Genomic DNA, 22092 nt, shown 5'->3' with positions numbered 1-22092 from the left:
TGGCCAGAACTGTGTCACATGGCCACCTAGCTGCAGGAAAGCTGGGAAATACGACTTTGTAGATGAGCACATTGGTGGCTCTAACAAATCAGCACTTGAGGAAACTGAGGTTAAAGGTTATTCTGAGGAAGCTGGGAGTCACTGACAAGTTCACCAACCAAATTTTCAGGGTTGACATCAGACTTGGTTGTGTCATTTAGATCCAGTCCAAGGGACAGCTGTAAATGCATCCAATGTTAATTATGACCTCTGGTTCTTTTTCTTCATTCTGAGGCATTACTTCCTAAATGCTACAGAGGTCTGAGCGGATAGAAGACAATTAATGCAAAGCAGCACCTCGGATTTGAACATCCCTCCTTGTTGACAGGGAGATCAGAAGGAAAGGCAGCCTGGGATTTTCTTTTTGAGATGACATTTGTTTTTAATAGCAAATGACTTTCATGTTCGGAGTAAGCCACTAATAGAATTAACCAAAGGAAAGCCTCAAAAATAAAAGTTTAAGGATGTGACCCTTGCATCTGACAGAAAAAGATAATGAGACAAGTCGGGGTCCCCACAGTGACAGATTTTTCTGGATTATCTAGATGGGGTTTTCAGAAGCTGAGCAAATAGCCTCAGTGCAGCCCACACCCACCAGCAACACACTGACGCAGCAGGATAAAGATGTCACAATGCAAATGGCTGTAAATGGATAATGACTAATGCAACCAAGAAAGGATGTGTTGCTCTGATTGCTGAAACAAACTATAGAAATGATCCCTGAAAGTATAGTCTTTCTGACTGCTGAGAGAGCAGAGGTAGTAATTCACCGAGCACCAACATCACTTACTCTTGTGTGGAAAAACCAGCAATAGGGTCACAATCTGATTTAGGAGGGAGAAGGGAGGGACCATTAACTCTGGGTGCATCTGTCTTCACTCCTAGAACATGGTTTCATTGCCAAAAGATATAGATGTTTGTCTAGCCGCAAATAACGTGAATTTACAGAGAATTCTTTGGGGACTGTTATCTTGACCACAAAGACGGAATTCCTACATTTTCTATGAACTCCGGCAGACTCGCTCCGCTGCACCAGGTCTGTCTGAGCCAGAATGGCCGGAAGGGAATATGGTGGCCCTATGGCCTCCTTTGTTGATGGAAAGAAACCCAAGGCCAGGCTTCACTTCTGCCATCTACACATGCTCGGCTCTCAGCTGGCAACGCAGGCTTTTCTGCTTGTTGTTTATTCTAGAGGATGGACAAGGTTGTTTTTGGATCCCTGACCTTCCTATACTGCCAGTTTCTCTACTTCCCATCTTATTGGTGGTGTAATATAGGCAGAATATTATTCCAAACAGAAGTGAACAAGCAAGATGCATTGATTTCCTAGGGCTAATATAACAAAAGAGCACAAACCAGGGGTCTGAAAAGAATAGAAACTTATTTTCTCACAATTCCAAAGACTAGAGGTCAGAAATCAAGGCAGGGTCAGATTCTCTTTGAAATCTCTAGGAAAGAGTGCTTTCTTTCCTCCTCCTAGTTTCTGGTGGTTGCCAGCCATTTTTGGCATTTCTTGACTATACCAGCATAATTCTTACTCTACCTCCATCTCCATCGGCTGTCTTCCCTCTGTGTGTGTCTCTGTCAAAATCTCTCTCCTACAACACCACCAACAATTGACTGTAAGACCCACCCTAATTCAGCATGGCCTCACCTGAACTTGATTATATCTGAAAAATTAGTCCCAAAGAAGGTCACATTCACAGGTATGGGGAGCTAGGATCTCAAAATATCTCTGGGGATAAGGAGGGGTACAATTCAATCCAGAACAGAAGACAATCCAAAAAAAATTAATGATTTCTTTTTTCAATTCTGTGGATGAACTTGAATTCTGCTCCTTTCATGAGAAGAGACAGATAATATAATCTGATGACTCAATATCTCCCTAAGACCCTCCTTTTTTATGATCAAATACACCAATCCTGAAGAAGGCCACAAAATGGTCAGGAAATAGACTGCTCACGTGAGACACAAAGTCTAGTATCACTTTGTCACTAGCTAACAATGAAGTCTGGGTAATGTCACTTCACCTCTCTGGGTCTTTAGCTGTTCAACCTAAAAAGTGGGATTTGGACTGGATCAGAATTTCTTGAAGAATGGGATATGCATCATTAGTTATAGATCAGGTGGTTGTACTCAAATTCAACACTGAAAGAGAATGAACTGGAAAATGCTGTGGTATGAATTGCATGGCACAAATCGTAGTCTGCGTAAGTTAAATCTGCTGAATAACAAGCCATCCTAAAATGTTTTAGTAGCTCTAGACAACAATCATTTATAAGTGCTCTCACATCTATGGCTCTACTGGTTCTGCTGACCTGCACCAAGCTCAGCTGATCTTAGCTGAGTTGTTACTGCGGTTGGAGCCAGCAACTTGATGAGAATAACTGGTCACATGTCTGATCATTGGTCAGCTGTTGACTGGTGTGTTGGGAGACTAGGTCATGTGTCTTGTATCATCCAGCAGGCTAAACTGGGCTTAGTCATATGCAGGTCAAAGGTTCCAAGAACACCAAAAATGCAAGCACTTTTTAAGTCACTGGTAGCATGACATTTGCTCTCGTCCAATGGCCAAACCAAATCACATGACCAAACCAGACTCAGTGTAGAAGGGGACTGACTACCTAAGGGAGTAGATATATGGAAGCATAAACAAATTCACGTGTATTAACCCAGCACAGGTCTGATATGTCCTAACATTTCCCCGTGACTCTCTAATCTCTCTTGCTAGCAAACAAAAACTAGAACTCTGGTTCAGAGAATCAGTATCTAGTTAGAATTTAATAACATTATTTCATTTTCAGTGAATTTATTTTATGGCTATCCTGTATCCATGTGAAGTGGGTTTTCACTTACAGTAGTAATACAGAGTCTCCTTTGTAAATAAATTTATGATTTTTCTGTTATTTTCAAAAAATAAGTAAATAACACAGTTGGCGCATATATATATTATAAAATCATTACACAACAAAACTGAAATTTGGGGAACACCGAACTAGATGATGTCCAATTTACCTGCACCTGCTCTATAATCATGAAAGTGGCAAAAAAAAAACCCACCATGTCTTCATAAACAGTAGAATTTTGAGACCACAATGTTACCAGTCACTAAAACAGTCTCATTGGTAATAAAGGACTTGACTTTTCACAGAACTTGCAGAAATAAATTGAATAGTAAAAATTGGCTGGGACCAATTCTAATCAGGTTGCACAGCCATAAAGCACGTACTCGTCCACCATCCCACACAGACGATGGTGGCACTGACATTCTGGTATGGTTCAGCCATGAAGCTAAGTGCAATGGGATGAACACTGCTATGGACTGAATGTTGGTGTCTTCCCAAAATTTATACTTCAAAGCCCTACTCCCAGTGAGATGGTATTAGGAGGTAGGGTTTTGAGGAGGTAATTAGATTTATATAAAGTCATAAGAATAAAGCCTCCCAGATGGGATTAGTACCCTTTTAGAAAGCAAAAGAAATGCCAGAGCCCACTCTATCTCTGCCATGTGAGGATACAGCAAGACAACCCTCTGTAAGCCAGGAAGAGTAAATGAATCAGTTGATGCCTTGACCTTGACCTTTCTAGCTTCCATAACTTGTGAGAGATAATGTATCTATTGTTTAAGTCTATGGTATTTTGTTATAGCAGCCCAATGTAAGCTAATACATTTGGCACTAGCCTTTAGGTTCTGTTTAAATATAATTCAAGAAAATCAATTTTATTACTTTATGCATCTCAGTTTTCATCCTATTTGCTTACCCATTCTAATCATAGAATTGGTTCTAAATGATTTTTGGCAAGTGAAAAAGAGCAGAAAGGTTGATCACCACTGGATCTCACACTCTGAATACACAACCATCAAAGGAGTTACAGTAGAGTTTGAGCCAAAATATCGGCAATAACTTGGGAGTAACACAGAACACCAAGGAGATAATCTGAAGGGAATGGCATTCATTTGGATAACTTCTACATTCTCACTGAAAACAAACCCAGCTCACAGAGGTGTCCCTTCACAATACCTGCAGTAAGTCAGATCTACAGATTCACCGTGCATATGTGCACCCATATATTCTACTCCAAAGGTAGTGTCTTTTACTCCCTAAATGTTCTGGTGGAAGAGCAGTCCATCTAAGATAAGGCACTTGCCCCCAACTCAGGGGAACAAAAGAGAAACCTGTTCCTGGAGTCTGAATTCTAATTTTCAGAACACAAAATCCCACCTGTCACGTGGTCCAGATAGATAACATCCTAATGGCATACTCTGTACACACAGCACAGGTAACCACATGTGGAACAATTTAGAAGTATCTTTAAAATACATATCCTGTATATTATACAGCCCATTCATAAATCTAACATACAAGTTCAGTCCCCACATGCAGTTTCCTCAATAATCATTAGTCTCTCCCATCCACGTATAATCAAGACTTACCCTTGGAGAATATGACGCCAATTCAACAGTACCAAAGATTTTCCCTTAACAAATGTAAAAGTAAACAACAACAAATATCTGAGCCAAACACCAGCTGCTTGCTGTAGCTCACACTTATGACAATAAAATAGTAACTACTATTTTGACATGCAGTCCTAAGCCAACAAAATATGGGAAAAATAAACTCATAGATGCCTTTGATGTCAAGTCAACAAAGTGTCCGGATAATGCAAATCCACAGATCTAGATCCAACACAATCAAATTGAAATAACTGTCAGGTCTAGGATTTGATTTTACCCTATACAAGCTAATAAGTTAGCTGGTCACTGTTCCATGGCACTGGCAGGAGAGCTGAGCCTCCTGGGTTAGAGACAAAGGACTTTATTGCTCGTGGCACAGCAAGAAGCATGAGCATCAGCATGTGTGCCGGTTCCTTAGCCCTCAAGTCCCACTGGAGTAAAGCTGTGGGCCAGATGGGTGTTGTGCATGCAGTGGGTTTGCAACACAGATGAAGAATATTAAGGTTAAGCATCATGCTGTTTTCCAGTAAGCAGAAATCAACCCTGTTCTCTATCTGAAAGAGAAACGTTACTGTACCCCTCAAGTCTTCTCACAGTAAACACAACCATGAGAAATGATCCAGGTAAGAACAGTCAGAGCTCTGCAGTCTTGGTATATCCAGCAAAAAGTACAGGCACACTCAGCCCATAGCAGATCGCCCTCCCGACAGCAAGGAGTTCTTGATTGTTGAGTGAGCTGGCTATTTGTAGTCAGGGCAATCCTGTAGCAGGTGCAGTCATCCTGAGAGAGTGTGCCATCTACTTACCTTACTGAAGAGTCTAAACCCAATGGAGCATGTGTCTATATACTCATATTTTTCTCAGATGTGTTTCTGAAAACTGGTGGACAAACCATATTTATAAATCAAGTCATATTTGAAATATTCTGGTAGAGATCACCCTAAGTGATTCCTTTTATAATGGAAATACTCATCCCCTAGTTCATCTGTTTGTACATCTGGGGGGATATAAATATTGGGAGTTTTTTATGGAAGCCATGCCGACACTAGTACAACCCTGCCATTTGTAATAAGTTGTGGTAAATTATAAAAAGCAAATCTTTCAAGCGTGTCTGATTTGATCATGCCCATATAAACATTCATTGACCAAATAGATCCCATCCCAATTTTAACTCTACATCTGTTTTCTTCTTTAAAACTTTCCCATAACTATTTTTATGTGCCTCAATTACTGGGTCAAACCAGATGCTGCTGCTTTGAATAGATGTCTTATTTACTGGGATTCAAAGCAGGCTTACTAAAGCCATCTCTCTACATACAATCCTTCTAACACTCCATACAGGCACAAAGCACCAGGGCTGCAGCGAAAGACCTCTAGAATTTGTATTCTTTTTCAGTCTCTTTTCTTATATATTCTTGACCAAGATTTCCTCCCCTTAGTCTTTCTTCTTGTACCAAAAATAAGTTGCTCCCTCACGGATAGGAATTTGAAAATTCCACCTCTATGCTCAGAGCAATGTGACAAACCTATAGCACTTTCCAGGAAGAAAAATGTTCACTTTCCCTTTACTAGATTATATTTCATAAATGAATGAAGCAATGAAGTCAAGTCAAAGTGACATAAAATATTTCTCTTCCATACAAAAGAACAAAACACTAATAATAAGAAACAGAATTTGTAGTACCTGCCAATGCTTCTTAACAGTCCTCTAGGAATCCACAGAACAGAGCTAAGAACACAGAAGCACACAATACATTTTGTTGAAAATAAGAACACTCCCTATTTGATATATCTAATGCCAAGTCTTACACTGGTATATTATTTTCTGACTTATAAAATATTTCCCATGCACACTTTCATTAGATGCTCACCACAACCCAATGCAGAAGAGTAGGTAAAATATTTCAATCAAAAGTAAGTAAAAAAAAAAAAAATTTGATTTGCTTTCTTGGTACCCAGAATAACCCTTAGTCCTTTGCTATTTCCTCTGTCTCCATACTTGGGCACTGGAAGGTGGCAGGCATTTGTTACTACCTATATCTGGAGATAAAACCAAAATGACCAATATGTAGTTCATGGTCCTTGCGACAATAAGCACAGAGATGGCCACTCAGTTGGCTAACAGCAAAGAACATAGAAGAAAAGAGTCAAAACTACTGGCATGCCTCTGCCTCACAGAACTCAAGACACACTGTCTGAAAAGCATCTGCCCCATAGCTCACTGCCTCACACAAAACAGTTTTGAAGCCACATGGCTCAGTTTTTCTTTCTTTAATTTTTCATCTAATATTTCATCTCAATATCCTAATTTATTGGCTCTTATGGCATTTTCATAATAAAACTGTGGAGGGGTTTCCCAAACTCTACTCAAGCCTGAAAACTATTAATTCCATAAAGAGGTATGAATTTTGAGCTGGTAGTTAGCAGAGGTCACAATAGCTTCCAGCTTATGGGAGGAAATTGGAGAAATGGGGTAGGACCAGGTGACTTTGGGAACTCCATGTGATATTATAGAAAGACATTGGGTTTAGGCATTAAATAAATGGAATTAACTGACTATGGCTAAGTTATCTCGCGTCTCTGAGCCACTGTTTTGCCATCTGAAAAACTGATCTAGTAATATTTACCTGAGGTGACTCGTAAGAGTATCCCTAGAGATCGAATGCATTTGGTATGTAATAGGGTTCGTTGCCATTGTTGTTTTGGTGTGTAGTCCTCGAGGGAGCAAATCCTATCTTACTCATCTTTGTATCTCCAAAGGGAACCATAGTGTGTGGGATATGGTTCTCACACGGCACGCGGGCCTCATGGAGAAGGCAGGGTTGGAATCAAAGAAGCAGTAAGTGACATGTAGGATTTGATCGAGGGAGCACGGTGGGCAGCATGGGGCAAGGGGTGAGCTCCATCCCGTGAAAGACACAGGAAAGTACGAGAACCTCAAGATCAAAGCTGATGGCCTGACTCTGGTGCAGGGATCAGCAATCTTTTCAAAATGTTTCCATTTCGTGTCATTTTTACATGTCATAAAATATTAAGACTCTATAAAAACTATTCGTAGCTCATGGGTTGTACAAAGTCAGGTGGCAGCAGTTTGATGACTGACTCGCACACTAATGAAGTGACCCAAGGACTCTCTGTCTGCACACTCTCCCTCCCTAGTTGAATCCTCAAAAAGCCCCATCCTCGCTCCCTGTAACAGTCTCCTGTGGCTGCTGTAACAGCTTGCCACACACTTAATGGCTTAAAACATCCTAAATCTATCCTCTTATAGTTCTGGCAGTCACAAGTCAAACCTGAGTACCACTGGGCTATCACCAGGTGTCGGCACATGTGGTTCCTTCTGGGGGACCCAGGGGCAAATCTTTTTCTCGACTCTTTTGCTATCTAATGGCCGCTGGTACATGTGGCCACATCACTCTAATTTCTTGTCCTACTGTCACCCATCTTCCTCTGCCTTGCCTGCCTCCCTCTCATCCAGACCCTTGTGATTACTTGGCACCACTGGCTAATCCAAGATAATGGCTCCAGCTCAAAAGCCCCAACTTAATCACGCCTGCAAAGTCCCTTTCGCCATGCAGCGTTATGCAGCCCTATGTTCACTGCAGCATCATTTACACTAGCCAAGATCAGGAAGCGGCCCAAGTGCCCCTCAGGAGATGAGTGGATAAAAAAAAGCTGTGGTACATTAACACAATGGAATACTACTCGGCCATAAAAAAGGAAGAACATTTCAGCTTTTTGTGACAGCACAGGTGGACCTGGGACGTATTACACTAAGTGAAATAAGCCAATCAGAGAAAGACGAATACCATATGATTTCACTCTTATGTGGAACAGAATAAATTAACTAGCAAAATAAAGACAAACTCCAAGATAGAGAACAGACTGACAGCTGTCAGGGAAGGAGGAGGGGACAGCTGGGTGACGGGGATGGAGGGACTAAGTAAACAGGGGAGAAAGAGAGAAAAAAAGTCTGAGATTCAGGATTCGTTTTATCACATCAAAGGAAAAAAATGTTTTTAAATAAAGTAACATACGTAGATATCTTCGGGGGAGGGAAGCTCAGGCTCAGACTTTCCGTGTCGGTGCATAAAAGAGAACATGCCTCCGCCAGGCGTCCCCAAACTACGGCCCGCGGGCCGCATGCGGTCCCCTGAGGCCATTTATCCGGCCACCCACCGCACTTCCGGAAGGGGCACTTCTTTTATTGGTGGTCAGTGAGAGGAGCACTGTATGTGGTGGCCCTCCAATGGTCTGAGGGACAGTGAACTAGCCTCCTGTGTAAAAAGTTTGGGGACCCCTGATAGACCCTGTGTTCACACAGAGAGCGTGCTTGCCCTCCCCCTCCACCCCCCCGCCCCACTGAGGAGAAAGCTGAGGCTGATATTCTCCCAACTTCACCCCTCTCAGCCTCTGAACCATGACCATTAAATCAGACGCTGCTCCAGTAAGTAATATAAAGGAACGTAAGTCCGATAGCTTAGAAAACCCTCTCGATCTGGGCCCTGTTTTCCTCTGAGTTATTTTTAAAGTTACACACATTCTCCTCTGAGGCCTGCCAGAAATTTTCTTTCCACTTCTTATCTATGCAAAGCACAGACAATTGCATTATACCTAAGAGAATTAATGTGATTTAATTATATTATAGGTGGTGGTAGTTTAATATCAAACTTCTTTTGTGTAAGAAATTATGACCTCGGTGAAGTGAAGCTCACTTAGCATGCTCATTCTTTATTCATTAGACTCATTAGGATCAGTGGGGATGGCTTATAAATCACTAGACCCCTGACTGGAAACCTAGCAGATAAGTGAGATATTCTGCGGGGATGACAGCATAAGCCTTCTTAGTTATTTTCTTGGGAATTCATAGGTTGGGATTCTATGCGTAGCAGACTTTCCCTAGTTGACGCACCATTTAAAACTCCTCTCCGCTAGTGAAGGGAAGCTGGCTAATAAATGGATTGTTATCTTTCTCAGGAATCTGTTGGAGGAGCTGAAGCCAGGGCCACTACATATATGGTTGTACAAGTTGTTCACTGTCCACCAAAGAGGGCAGTGGGGCTAAACTCTGGCCTATGCGCTGCTACCCAGCCATACCTCCTGGCCGAGGGCTAGCAAAGGGACAGGGAGCCTTCTCTTAATTCACATGAGTGACTGTATGCCCACAAGCCCATGCAGCCCCAAGGAGGAGGGATGTCTTTTTCTACTTTGCAAAGGTCCCTAATGGACCAGCAGAGGCCTTGGCTGAAATCCACTGGGGCTAGCTCATGCAAGAAAAAAGTTATTGCAAGGCTCTAGGTCTTTTTCTTGGTGCCCAAGAGCAAGAGGTACAGTAGATATCATGTGGGATTAGAACAAAAATTCGAAAGCCATCATGAGCAGGAGGCAACAACTATATGAATCAGTATTTAACTGCACATGCAGTCCTCACAATGACCTTGCTAGATCCGAGTGATCAATGCCGTTCTATAGATGAAGTCTCTGGCCAAAGATCACCCAGCTGGTAAGTGACAGAGCTTCCTAATCTAGGTGCCTCTATCTGCAATGTCCTTGTTTTATCCTCCATTTCCCACACCCTTCTCACCCTCAACATGGGGTTGGTGTCACGAGCTACTCATTCAATGACATTTCCTGTTCTCTTTCTTCCGGGCACATAGGAGAAATGCACTTCTGATTTGCTTTGGCTGATGGAATAAAAGAAGTAACACGTGTCACTTCCAGTTGGAAGCCTGTAAGAGCAAGTATGTGATTTGCCCTTCCTTCTCCCCACTATGGTGACCTGAGACACTGCAGGTGGTGGTGGCTCCGTTGGCCTGATTCCTTGAAAAAAAGACAATTTGGAACAGAGTCCCCGGCCACTCTGCAATGGACTTATAACATGAGTGAAAAGTAAGTGTTGACTAATTTAAGCCACTTAGGTTTGGGCTTGTTTGTTACTGCACCACAACCTGCCCCAGCTGTCATTAATCCTTACTCTTGGTAATCATAATTGAACTATAGACATTATATAAATTAAAACCTAGTCATACTGCATATAATACGTTATATCTCAGGGTATGCTGTTTTAACTTGTTTCTTTAGGACATATCTTAACTTCCCAACTAAATGGTCAGCCTTTTGCAGGCAGAAATCATACCTTTCTGCAGACCTCCCACTGCATGGTCAGTACATTGGCCAGTAGAGCATAGAGACCCAATAAATAGTTATGACATCAAATGGTCCCAAAAGAAATACCTTGAAGAAGAAGAGGGAGGACAAGACAAAAGGAGCAGCAAGTCTAACTGTTCCTTCTCCTGTGTGCCTAGATAAATTTTGAACAGCAGGACATTCCTCTATACCAGGGGTCCCCAAACTTTTTACACAGGGGGCCAGTTCACTGTCCCTCAGACCGTTGGAGGGCCGGACTATAAAAAAACTATGAACAAATCCCTATGCACATTGCACATATCTTATTTTAAAGTAAAAAAACAAAACTGGAACAAATACAATATTTAAAATAAAGAACAAGTAAATTTAAATCAACAACTGACCAGTATTTCAATGGGAACTATGCTCCTCTCACTGACCACCAATGAAAGAGGTGCCCCTTCCGGAAGTGTGGTGGGGGCCGGATAAATGGCCTCAGGGGGCCGCATGCGGCCCGTGGGCTGTAGTTTGGGGACCCCTGCTCTATACGGAGGAAGGAAAGAGTTAAATTTTAGTAGATTGTATCCTGAGAAAGCTACATCTTTGAAGGTTTTTTTCTCATTGCTGTAAAAGAGTTAATTATACATCTTGGAAATTCTATTCATGCCAACTCTTTTTTTTTTTTAGGGTTAAGTCATGCATGATCCATTCATATTCAGGCATTAGCCCTGACAGTGACTTGCTCTATAAGAACATCTTAGCACCTGCCCCTAAGGATCCGTGGGGGGTTGAGGAAGCTGTTCTCATAGTGGAACATTTTGCTGAGACGATGACCTACACTGAAAAATACTTTATATAACCAAAGGCAGGGCATAAATATTTTATAGCATAGACTCCATAAAAACACATCTTCATTTCTGTAATGTGCTATCTCAGAACATATCACTAGGGGAACAGGACGTGCCTGAAAGATTCACCAGCTCCAATTTGCCATAGCTCATTAGGGTGCCCTACACCTAGAGAACCAGCACGGCAGATAATTCCGGCTCCCTGCTGCTCGTGAGCTAGTTAATGCGACTGACCACACAACAGTAAACCTTTCCACCTCACGGAGAAAACCACCTTGTGTGCGCAAAGTGCATTTAACAAGAAATCAGACAATGTCGATCGGAAGGAGCCTTTGAGACGTCCTCTTTTTTACAGGAAAGAAGGCCCAGAGAGATGACAGGAGTTGGGGTTGGACTCAAACTTAATCCTTCACTGTTTCTGTCATAACCAGAAAATGAAACCCGTGGGTAATGCAAAAACAGAGAGCACAGGTAATGATTAGACCTACACTGCCCACTTTAAAGTACAGTATCATGTCACCAGTCGGGCTGTTCAGTACAGGGTGCTGCGTCTACATACCTGTGGATAACTTCAAACTTCTCATTAATAATACACGTCCCATAAATGCCCAGCCTCACAGGGATCCCCTGGCATTCGTATGTTAACATCTCCCACCATTTATTCATTGATAAGAAAATTATTCCCCAGGAAACGCTCCAGGGAAATGAGGTTGAGGCTGCAGCTTAAATCCACTTTCGCATCATTGTTGTTGTTTTTTCCGCTGATCTCCCACGACGTTCAAAACTGGTTATACCCACCCAGATCTCTTGAGCCAAGGTATCATTACACGGTGTAATTAAATTCTAAAGTAAACAGCAAGGCCTCGAGACAAAACTGACCTTGTGATTCAGAAAGTTCCTCAAAATCTCAACAGGACAAATAGAAAATTCTTGGTGTTGAGTTGCCCGTGGGACCAGCAAAACTCTGGAATCCCTTCGTCAAGCCAAAGCATACAAGGAAAGATGGCCTCCCGTTTTCACTTACTGTCAGAGGTTTCTTCTGTGCTTCCTCACCAAGGACTGGAGATTGGAGGAAATCACTGTATAAGCCTGTTTTTAAATGTTCCTTTCAAAGGTGGTTTAAATTGTTCAGAAAGTAGAGAAAAGGGTGGCCCACTAAAAGGAAAGCTGAAGTCATGTAGCATCTCAGCAATGTTACTGCTGGCCTTTGAAAGAGGAGTGATCAAGTGATTTAAAAAAAAAAAAAAAAGGAAGTAGCTTGCCTGAGAGATTCTAACTTTAAAAAAAAAATAAGTCAAGCATTCAGCTGAAAACATTACTGAGCTAGTAATTACCTACAGGTGCAGCCTTTCCTAACTTCTCACCAAAGGACTGTAAGAGCAATGGGAAACGCCAGAGTCCCCATCAGCGAAACCAACATAGAGGTCGGCTTAATCCATAAAGAAGCTCCAATAGATTAAACTAAAATGCACACCCAAATTTCACTTTTGCCATATACAGGATCCACTTCTATGAAACAGATTTTAGAGATTAGAAGGGAAGGACAGAGGAAAAAGGTTTAGAACTGTACCTTGTACCTCCTTCTGCCCTCATCCAGAAATCAAGGGTGTGTCCCACCAGAAAACTGTGTAGACGCTGCTCCTTCACAGAGCCAAAGTGCGACCTGCCCACAACCTCTACATCTCCCTCAAAAGCAGTGGTCCCTAGCCTTTTTTGGGCCACGGACCGGTTTAATGTCAGAAAATATTTTCACGGACCAGCCTTTAGGGTGGGACGGATAAATGTATCACGTGACCAAGAAGAGCATCAAGAGTGAGTCTTAGACGAATGTAACAGAGGGAATCTGGTCATTTTTTAAAAATAAAACATCATTCAGACTTAAATATAAATAAAACGGAAATAATGTAAGTTATTTATTCTTTCTGTGCGGACGGGTACCAAATGGCCCACGGACTGGTACTGGTCTGCAGCCCGGGGGTTGACTGGTCAACAGCTCAAAATAACAAAACAGTTACCTGTGGAGCTGTTGCATCCTGGGAACTGTAATTTCTAAACTGTTGCATCCTGGGAACTGTAATCTCTACAGGTACCCCAAGGCTTTGTGGGAAGGGAGAGCAGAAACCAGAGGAACCGGGTGTAGCACTCTGGGAATTGTCGTTTCTTTGTGCATTCCATTCATTTACAGTACCTATGAACTTAGAGGTTGTGGGGCAGCCATGTTAGGCTTGCTCGTGAGGTTACCAGCTGCAAGCACTCTGACTGATTAGTGCATAAGCAAGTGGCAGAGGCACGTGTGCATAACCTATATAAGACTATGGGTGCTTGTGCTCGAAAGAGATGAGGGATTGCGGATTCACGGATTGCCTGCCCGCCACTGTGAGGGGCGGTTTCCCCTGCCTGTGTGCTTGTCTGCCATTGTGAGACTTTATTAACCCTGTAAGAAGTGTGAACATTCATGTACGTCCTCGTGCCTCCTGACCATCCAGAGTACGATCATACATGCGTAAGGCAACATTAAAAAATGGTAAATGTATGTTCTTCTTGTTTCCATAAATTGGTTATCAAACAAACATGATTTTAAGTTAATAAAATTGGAACTGGAACTAATTTCATTTAAAAAAAAAAAAAAATCTCACTCCCAGGGGTCAGCGAGTGTGAAAAGAACTCACTACTCAAAGGGTTAAACGGAATGGCCCAACACTTTCCAGCCTCCGCCACCGGCCTTACAGCGGTGAACTCAGAGAATCTCTGGGTCTGAGTTACCTGCTTAGATATGGGGTTTGCGCTGCAGTTGTGCTCCTTAGCATGCTTCTGCTCCGAAGAGATAAGGGGCTTTAACCATCTGCCAGATGGACAGATGGACAGAGAAAAGGGCCAACTGTAGCACTGTCATCTGGCAAACCCTGAGTCTATACAGATATTACCCACTCAAAGAGGAAAGACAACACGTTTATCATAGGATCTATGAGCAAATGCAGCCAGACAAGACAAAGGGGACAAAATCTTGAAGACTGGGAGGTAGAATATACTTTGGAAAGTATTTTGCCCAGGGAATTGAAGAAACGAGGAAACTCAAAAGCAAGGGTCCCCAAACTTTTTACTCAGGGGGCCAGTTCACTGTCCCTCAGACTGTTGGAGGGTCGGACTATAAAAAAACTATGAACAAATCCCTATGCACACTGCACATATCCTATTTTAAAGTAAAAAAACAAAACAGGAACAAATACAATATTTAAAAATAAAGAACAAGTAAATTTAAATCAACAAACTGACCAGTATTTCAATGGAAACTATGGGCCTGCTTTTGGCTAATGAGATGGTCAATGTGCTCCTCTTACTGACCACCAATGAAAGAGGTGCCCCCTCGGGAGGTGTGGCGGGGGCCGGATAAATGGCCTCAGGGGGCCGCATGTGGCCCGCGGGCCGTAGTTTGGGGACCCCTGCTCAAAAGGATCCAAGACAAGGTCTCTATTAGAAAGACAACATGCAAAGAAGACAGCAGAATGATGCAAAGAGCAGGACCAGTAAGATAGGAAAGGCTGCAAAAAACCTAAAAACGGTAATATGTTCACAGGGACTGTGATAAAGAGCAAAAATAATAGCATACAAAAATCCAAGCCAATGAATCTCAGGATTAACTTGAGATGCCTTCTCAGGATGCAGTGGAACAGAGATGAGAACAATGAGAGTTGATGAAGAAAAAATGAAAGAGGAAAACTAAAGAATTAAAGATAGAAATAGTGTTTCTGAAGAAAATACTAGAATAAGTAAAACAAAAGCAATAATAAAAGATAAAGGAAAAATAGCCTGGGCTGAAGAAATATAGATATGCCGATTCCTTTTGAAAGGATTTATCAAGAACCCCGTGTCCTCCAAAGAAATCAGTGATTAGGGATCTTTCACCTAGATTAAATTTGCAATTTTTAAAAAGCATATGAATAAAGAAAACATCCTTTAAACATTCAAATAGGAAACAATAGGTTACCTATGAAAGAAAAAATAATTGAATCAGTTTTCCTCAGACTTTTCTTCTGTAACTCTGCAATTGTCAAAAATAATTCAGTAGGATCTACAAAGTTCTAAGTGGAAAGGCCCGTTTGTCTTTTATATGTAAATGAAACATAAAATTATTCCTAGATACACAGTCTAAATAGGTAAATAAATATATACACATATATATATAACTTATCTATCTTTTTTTAAAAAGTTACATTATGTAATTCAAACAAGAGATTCAACAAAATTAAGAGTTTAAAAATGAAGAAGTCAGAATGTAAAAGGACTGATGATACACACTTACACACTAAAACAAGTTAACCATAGAAGTAAGTCTAAGTAATTATAATATAATCTGATTATAAGCCAAATACAAATGTCAAATTTTATTCTTGAATGCAAAATTACATAATGTAAAAAAAAATGGATTAAAACCCAGATCATCTCAGCAAGGTTGGAGAAGAGAGGGAGGAGAATGGAAAATTGTGCTCAATTTCTAATCTAATTTAAGAGTGAATCAAAGATACTGGTTTGACTGGATTTTTACAATTAGAAGAATTTGGGTTTAAAATGTTTTTAAAGATCTTAAAATTACTGACTAACAGAATGTGAAAGAGGATATATATACCAGGAAAGATAAAACAATTAAAACTTAGCATTTAAAAATTACTATAAGTAAACACTTGTTCTTAGGATATTGATTAAATAGTTATTACAGAGCCATATAAGATAATAAAAAATAGCCATTAAAAATCACACCATAGAATATTTTATGTTGGAAAAGAAAATGCATAGTAGTGGAAGTAGAGAAATTTCAAAAAGTTTGTGTCCTGTAATCTCAGTTTTGAAAAACATATTTACATATTATATATTTTAGAGCATAAAAAATACAATAATAGATTAAAAAAAGACCTAAAGGTTATATGCCATAAGGTTAACGGTGATTATTGATTATCTCTGAGTTGAAAATAAGATTTTTATTTTCTTTCATTTGCTTTTCAATATAAGTAGAATTTATGTCAAAAGACACTTAAATTAAATATAAACACCATAAATATAAGTCAAGCTCATGCTATATATCAGGAATCAACAAGTTGTTGTTGTTTTTAAGGGACAAATAGTAAATATTTTAAGCTTTGCAGGTCATACCATCTCTATCACAACAGCTCCTATATTATATGGTAAAATAAGCTAGATCACATGTAAACAAGTGAGCATGGCTGTGTTCCAATAAAACTTTATTTATAAAAACAACTGGATTGGAGGCCAGCCATAGTTTCCCACTTCCTATAATATACCAATAGCTAACACCGAAGATTTAGAAATTCTTTTCATGTACCATTTTTTGTTTGTTTGTTTTCTCTGATTGTTTGGGGAAAGTGGCATGTGTCTGGATCAGTACTGTCTAGCAGAAGTTTCATTAATGGTGGAAATGTTCGCGTGTCTGTGCTATCTCATATGATAACCACTAGCCACATACAGTGGGTACTGAGCACTTGAGAAGTAGCTAGTACAACAGAGGAACTGGGCTTTTTAATTTTCATTTTATTTTAAGTAATTCAAACTTAAATAGCCATGTGTGAAGCATATTGGATGGCGCAGGTCTACAGCACATGCTGTTATCAATGTTTTCCATCACCCACACCTACGAAGGGCACAACTCTTTAACTCTAATTTCCTGCCAGACAATATCATCTCAGAATGATTGCTTCTCAGTTCTTATCAAAAATCCCTTGTAAGGAATGAGCATCACAAGGATTGTCTGAAGGACACTTATTTATCTATGGACTTACTTAGTGTATACACAAGAGTATTCACTCGGCTCCCACAGGTACACACACTATGCCAGGCTCTCTCCAGACAATGGTGAGTGAAACAGACAAGGTCCCTATCCTCACATTTCATTCTACAAATGATTTAAAGATGTTAGCATATATATAATAATACAAATGAATAAAATTGAGTAAGTAAGGGATCCAAATATATGCTGCTTATGAGCGAAACAACTTAAATAAAAGATGTAGACGGGGAAAAGAATGAAAAAAGGGTCCAGTTAAGACAATGGGGAAGGACGGCTTCTGGGGAACTGGGGAGTGTTCCCTGGCAAGGGCTGGTCAAAGTCAAATACATATTTTTAACACTCTGTAGGCCAAGCAAAACTTATCTACAGGCAAGAGCCAGCCCACCAGCACCACATAGTAACCACCTGTCACCTTATTTAGGACCCAGAGGAGATCATTTCTATCCTAAAAAGCTAGGTTGCAACTGATTGACAGATAAATATTTTTATCTTATGGAAACTGTGAATCTCTTCTTAAATATAATTTACATTACACTTAACATTAAGTAAAAAGATAAATGCAAAGATTGACAGAGTGTAATTTGATGCGTTTCTCAATTGGCTACAGTGTATACTCATGTAACCACCACCCTAATTGGGATTTAGAACAGGAGTTGGCCAGTGGACTACATCTGGCCTGTTGTCTATTTTTGTATGCCCAGCAAGCTAAGAATGGTTTTGATGTTTTCATATGGTTAAAAATTTTTTTTTAAAGAATAATATTTCTTGACATGTGAAATACATATGAAATTCAAATTTCGGTGTCCACAAATAAAGTTGTATTGGAATGCGGCCATGCTCATTCATTTACATCCCGTCTTTGGCGGCTTTTGTGCTACGATGGCAGAACTGAGTAGTTGTAACCCGGACCATATGATGGAAAAAGCCTGAAATAGTTACTGTCTGATCCTGAGCAGAATTTTGCTAACCTCTGATTTAGAACGTTACCATCACACCAGAAAATTCTCTCATGCTCTTTTCAGTAATTCCCCATCCCCTACACTCATTCTAGGCAACTACTGATCTGATTTATATCATCATAGATTATATTTACCTGTTCTGGAACTTCATATAAATGAAGCTATATCATAAATATAACCATTTTGTCTGGTTTCTATCTCTCAGTATAAGCCTGGGACACAAATTCATGTTGTGGCATTGACGGTTTGTTTATTTTTGTTGCTGAGTAGTATTTCATTGTGTAAATATATCACAATTTGCTTATCCTTTCATCCATTGACAGACAATTGCTTCCAGTACCTTGGCTCTTAAGAATAAAGCTCTTGCAGCCATTTGTATAGTCTTTTGTGTACAGATCAAGGACCGGTTTCTTAGCTAAATACTTAGCAGAATTACTGGGCTATATAACAGGTGCATGTTGAACTTCATAAGAAACTGCCAAACTTTTTGACTCTCTTAACAGCAATACATCAGAGTTCCTGTTTCTTCCAACTCCCCCTACCACTTGGTATTGTCTTTCTAATTTAAAACAATCTATTGGATCTTGTGGTTTTGATTTGCATTTCCCTGATGACTAATGTCTCATTCTTCAGTGTGCTCATTAGCCATTCATACATTTCCCATTGTGAAATATATAACCTTGTAAACATTAATAACTATTCTTCTTTCTCCCTTTGCTTTGGCTACTTGGAAGCTCAGAGCTCAAGGAGAGGCCAAAATATAACAACTACACGGGACCTCTTGTCATTTTGGACTCCAGTCTGACTCTTGGTTTCATCCTTTTTACTTCCTTTATTTCACAATATCTTCATCTACTTAATTTTATGCCGTGTTTTTCAATTTTTTTTTTTTAGCATGACTCAAATCCTATTTTAAAATGAGGCAAATGACAACCAAAGGGGAAAAAAGATGACATTGGTTGGCTTGCCTGTTATGTGTCAGTAACTGTGCTGGACACTGGGGATACAGGAAGGATATGTCCCTATCTGCCAGGAACTCATAGGGGGACAGGGGGCAGGGGGAGCCTGTAATTAGAAGACAAGGCAACAAGTGCATCAGGGAAGGACTGTCCTGGAGGACCGTGGAAAACACGGGAGGTGAGGAGGCAGGAAACTCGTTGGAGAAGATGATTCTTGACTGATGGTTGATTGAACAATGAGTCAGTGTTGCCAAGAAAGTAAAGGTCCCCTGATGATGTGGTGGACCTGTGTATGCAAGAAAGAATATTTTTAAACTAGGAAATATTTCATGCAAGAGTGTGTGATGCATTTTGGAAACACACAGAACTGAGCAACACAAGATGGGGAATGTCAGGGGAACAAAGGGCAGTCATGTGACACCTTGTAACATCTCAATGACCAAAGCAAATCACATGGCCACATCCAAAGTCAAGGACAGGGAAACATCGCCCCTCTTTCGTGGCAGGACCTGCAGAGCCAACTTGTGGCCATTGGGAAGGTGGAAAATGGGAGCCTTTCTGCATGAATCCACCACAGCAGCATCCCAGGGAAGAAGGCATAAATGCCAAAAGCGAGAATCCAGGCAACAGGCGGATCAGATGAAGTGGATTACTGAACTCCATGTGCGTATGAACAGCAGCCTGGGTGCTGTGGTTTTCTACCTGGAAGGCAGTTTGGGGAAACATGAGAGCCGCACAGAAGATTTGGACTGCCCAGAAATCCATCTCCGAATAGCTACAACTCAGGTACCACCAGCCGCAGAGCGACAGCTAAGTGAACTGAAGCCTCATCTCACAAACGGAAGTCTACCAAATGACAGCAGATAGCACACTGTTCTCTAAATTGGATTTCTGTGTTTAGAACCAAAACAGAGTTTCTGCCTCAAAACTCCATGTCAGCAGTCATTCCATTGCCCAATTATCATTAAGCGTGTGATTATAACCATCGGATAATTAAACTATAACCAACACTAATGCAATTGCGTTGTTAAAAAATATTTCTGCGCACCACACTCCTCCCAGTACTAGTTAACGACTGCACTAATGTCCTGGCACACGTGACTAATAATGAAATGAGTTATAACTGTGTGTTTGGATCACATTACATTGCTTCGAGTGTATCATAATATTTTATAGCTTAATGGAGAATCTGGCTTATAGCAATACAGGAAAAATAAATCTCAGCCAATCATCATCCATTAAAAAAAAATCTACATTCAGCAGCCGACAAGATTTTAACCATCAATAACAATTACCCTGAAACCTCTCTGACACAATAGGTAGATATTTAATATCAATAACATAAAATACACCTTCCTTAATGGAGATATATTAAGATATTGATTAGCTATGCAAGAAAGTTTATGCTTATTTCATTCCCACTAGTAATTATGAGCAGGCTATTGACTACTCCTTGAACCACATCTTTTAGTCCATTTCCCTTTCTCTACCCAAGAGTACACTTGGCTGGCAGATAATCAGAACAAACAGACATTCCTAGAAAATGTGAACCATATGTGCGAGCCAACGCCGCGAGCGCTTGCTGAATGCCTGTTCGGCGCACTTGACCGTGTGGAGGATGCCAAGGCTGCGTCGCTGGGAGGCACAGCCCCCTTTGCTCAACGCGCTTACCGTCTAGTGGGAGAGAGACGGGCAGGGCCGCAGAACGCAGCGTGAGGAAAACGGGATCGGGGGCAGGCTGAGAGGCAGCCGAGCCAGCCAGGCGGGGGGACTGGACACGCTACTAATGACGATAACATACGGCAGAGGAAGCAGAAGCAGCGCCGGGAGGAAGCAGGGAGCTGGATCCCTGCCTCCAACACTGGTGCCTTTTCAACATTTTTCTGAAGTTAATACGGGGACATGACAGTTGCTAGGGCTCTAAGGGGGGAATGTTAAAGAAAGTCATGCGAAAGCGAGACCTGTGCAGACGGGGAAAGACTGGAGGCTGCCCACCAGGCTCACCCACCCGACCACAGGGCGGGCCTCTGACCAGCCCAGCTCCGCACAAGTGCCCTAGGGCCTGACTGCTCCCCCCAAGGTGAAGGTCAGACACTGGAAGGAAGAACAAATCCGTCTCTGTCTGTCTGTCTGTCTCTCTTTCTCTTTCTCTCTCTTCGGCTCTCAAGTTTAGTTTCTATGCCTACAACTCCAAGGCGTGGTCTTTGTCCCATAGCTAGTCCTGGGTCCTTGTTTCCTGCGAGTCTGAGCCCAGGGTGTCGGGGTGCGTCAGAACTGACCAGAGAGCCACAGCAACCACATTCTGCACCCCCCGCCCTGTGTAGCCTATGAGCAGCCGTTCTGGACTCGGTGAACCGCCATAGTGGTTTTGGGGCAGCAAGAAGCCAAGTGTTGGAGGTGCCACTCCAGCTCTGCTAGATCTTCCGAGAGTGAAGCTCATTTGCAATGCAGAGCAACACGAAGAGAACATTCTTTTAGCATTGAAGACATGTGCCAACTCCCCAGGCAATGGGAAATGACAAAGACTAATGTTTTGATGTTATTTCTTTTTTTAAGGCAGTGTAAAAAAAATAGAAGATTTCCATTTGTTCACATTCCCTTGAATGGTACAGAGGTAAATGGAGGGAGAGAAAGAAGACCCTTTTAAAATACGTTCTGTTTTCTTAGTTCTCTTGTGTGCAAGCTGTTCCCGAATGCCAATGCCCGCAGGCTACGGGGGAATTCGTGTGAGAGAATTTCCTTGTTCCAAATTAAAAAACAAGAGAGGTAGACCTCAAGGCCATTCCTGCCTTGAAACTCTTCCTTGAACATGGTGTTTCACAATTACAATACAATGATTAACAAAGAATGATTTTCTTTCAACTAGGAGTAGAAATGAAACACAGATACCCTGAGGGTCACTCTTGGT

General features: G+C 41.2%; 1 pseudogene; it reads right to left on the bottom strand.

Moving 5' to 3' along the window:
- Positions 1–665: 665 nt before the first annotated feature.
- LOC136379177 (small nucleolar RNA U3) lies at positions 666–775 on the bottom strand (annotated as a pseudogene).
- Positions 776–22092: the final 21317 nt, after the last annotated feature.

The sequence above is a fragment of the Saccopteryx leptura genome, chromosome 7, assembly GCF_036850995.1.
Source record: "Saccopteryx leptura isolate mSacLep1 chromosome 7, mSacLep1_pri_phased_curated, whole genome shotgun sequence".
Classification (NCBI taxonomy): Eukaryota; Metazoa; Chordata; class Mammalia; order Chiroptera; family Emballonuridae; genus Saccopteryx; species Saccopteryx leptura.
This window is presented reverse-complemented; position numbering and strand designations above follow the sequence as displayed.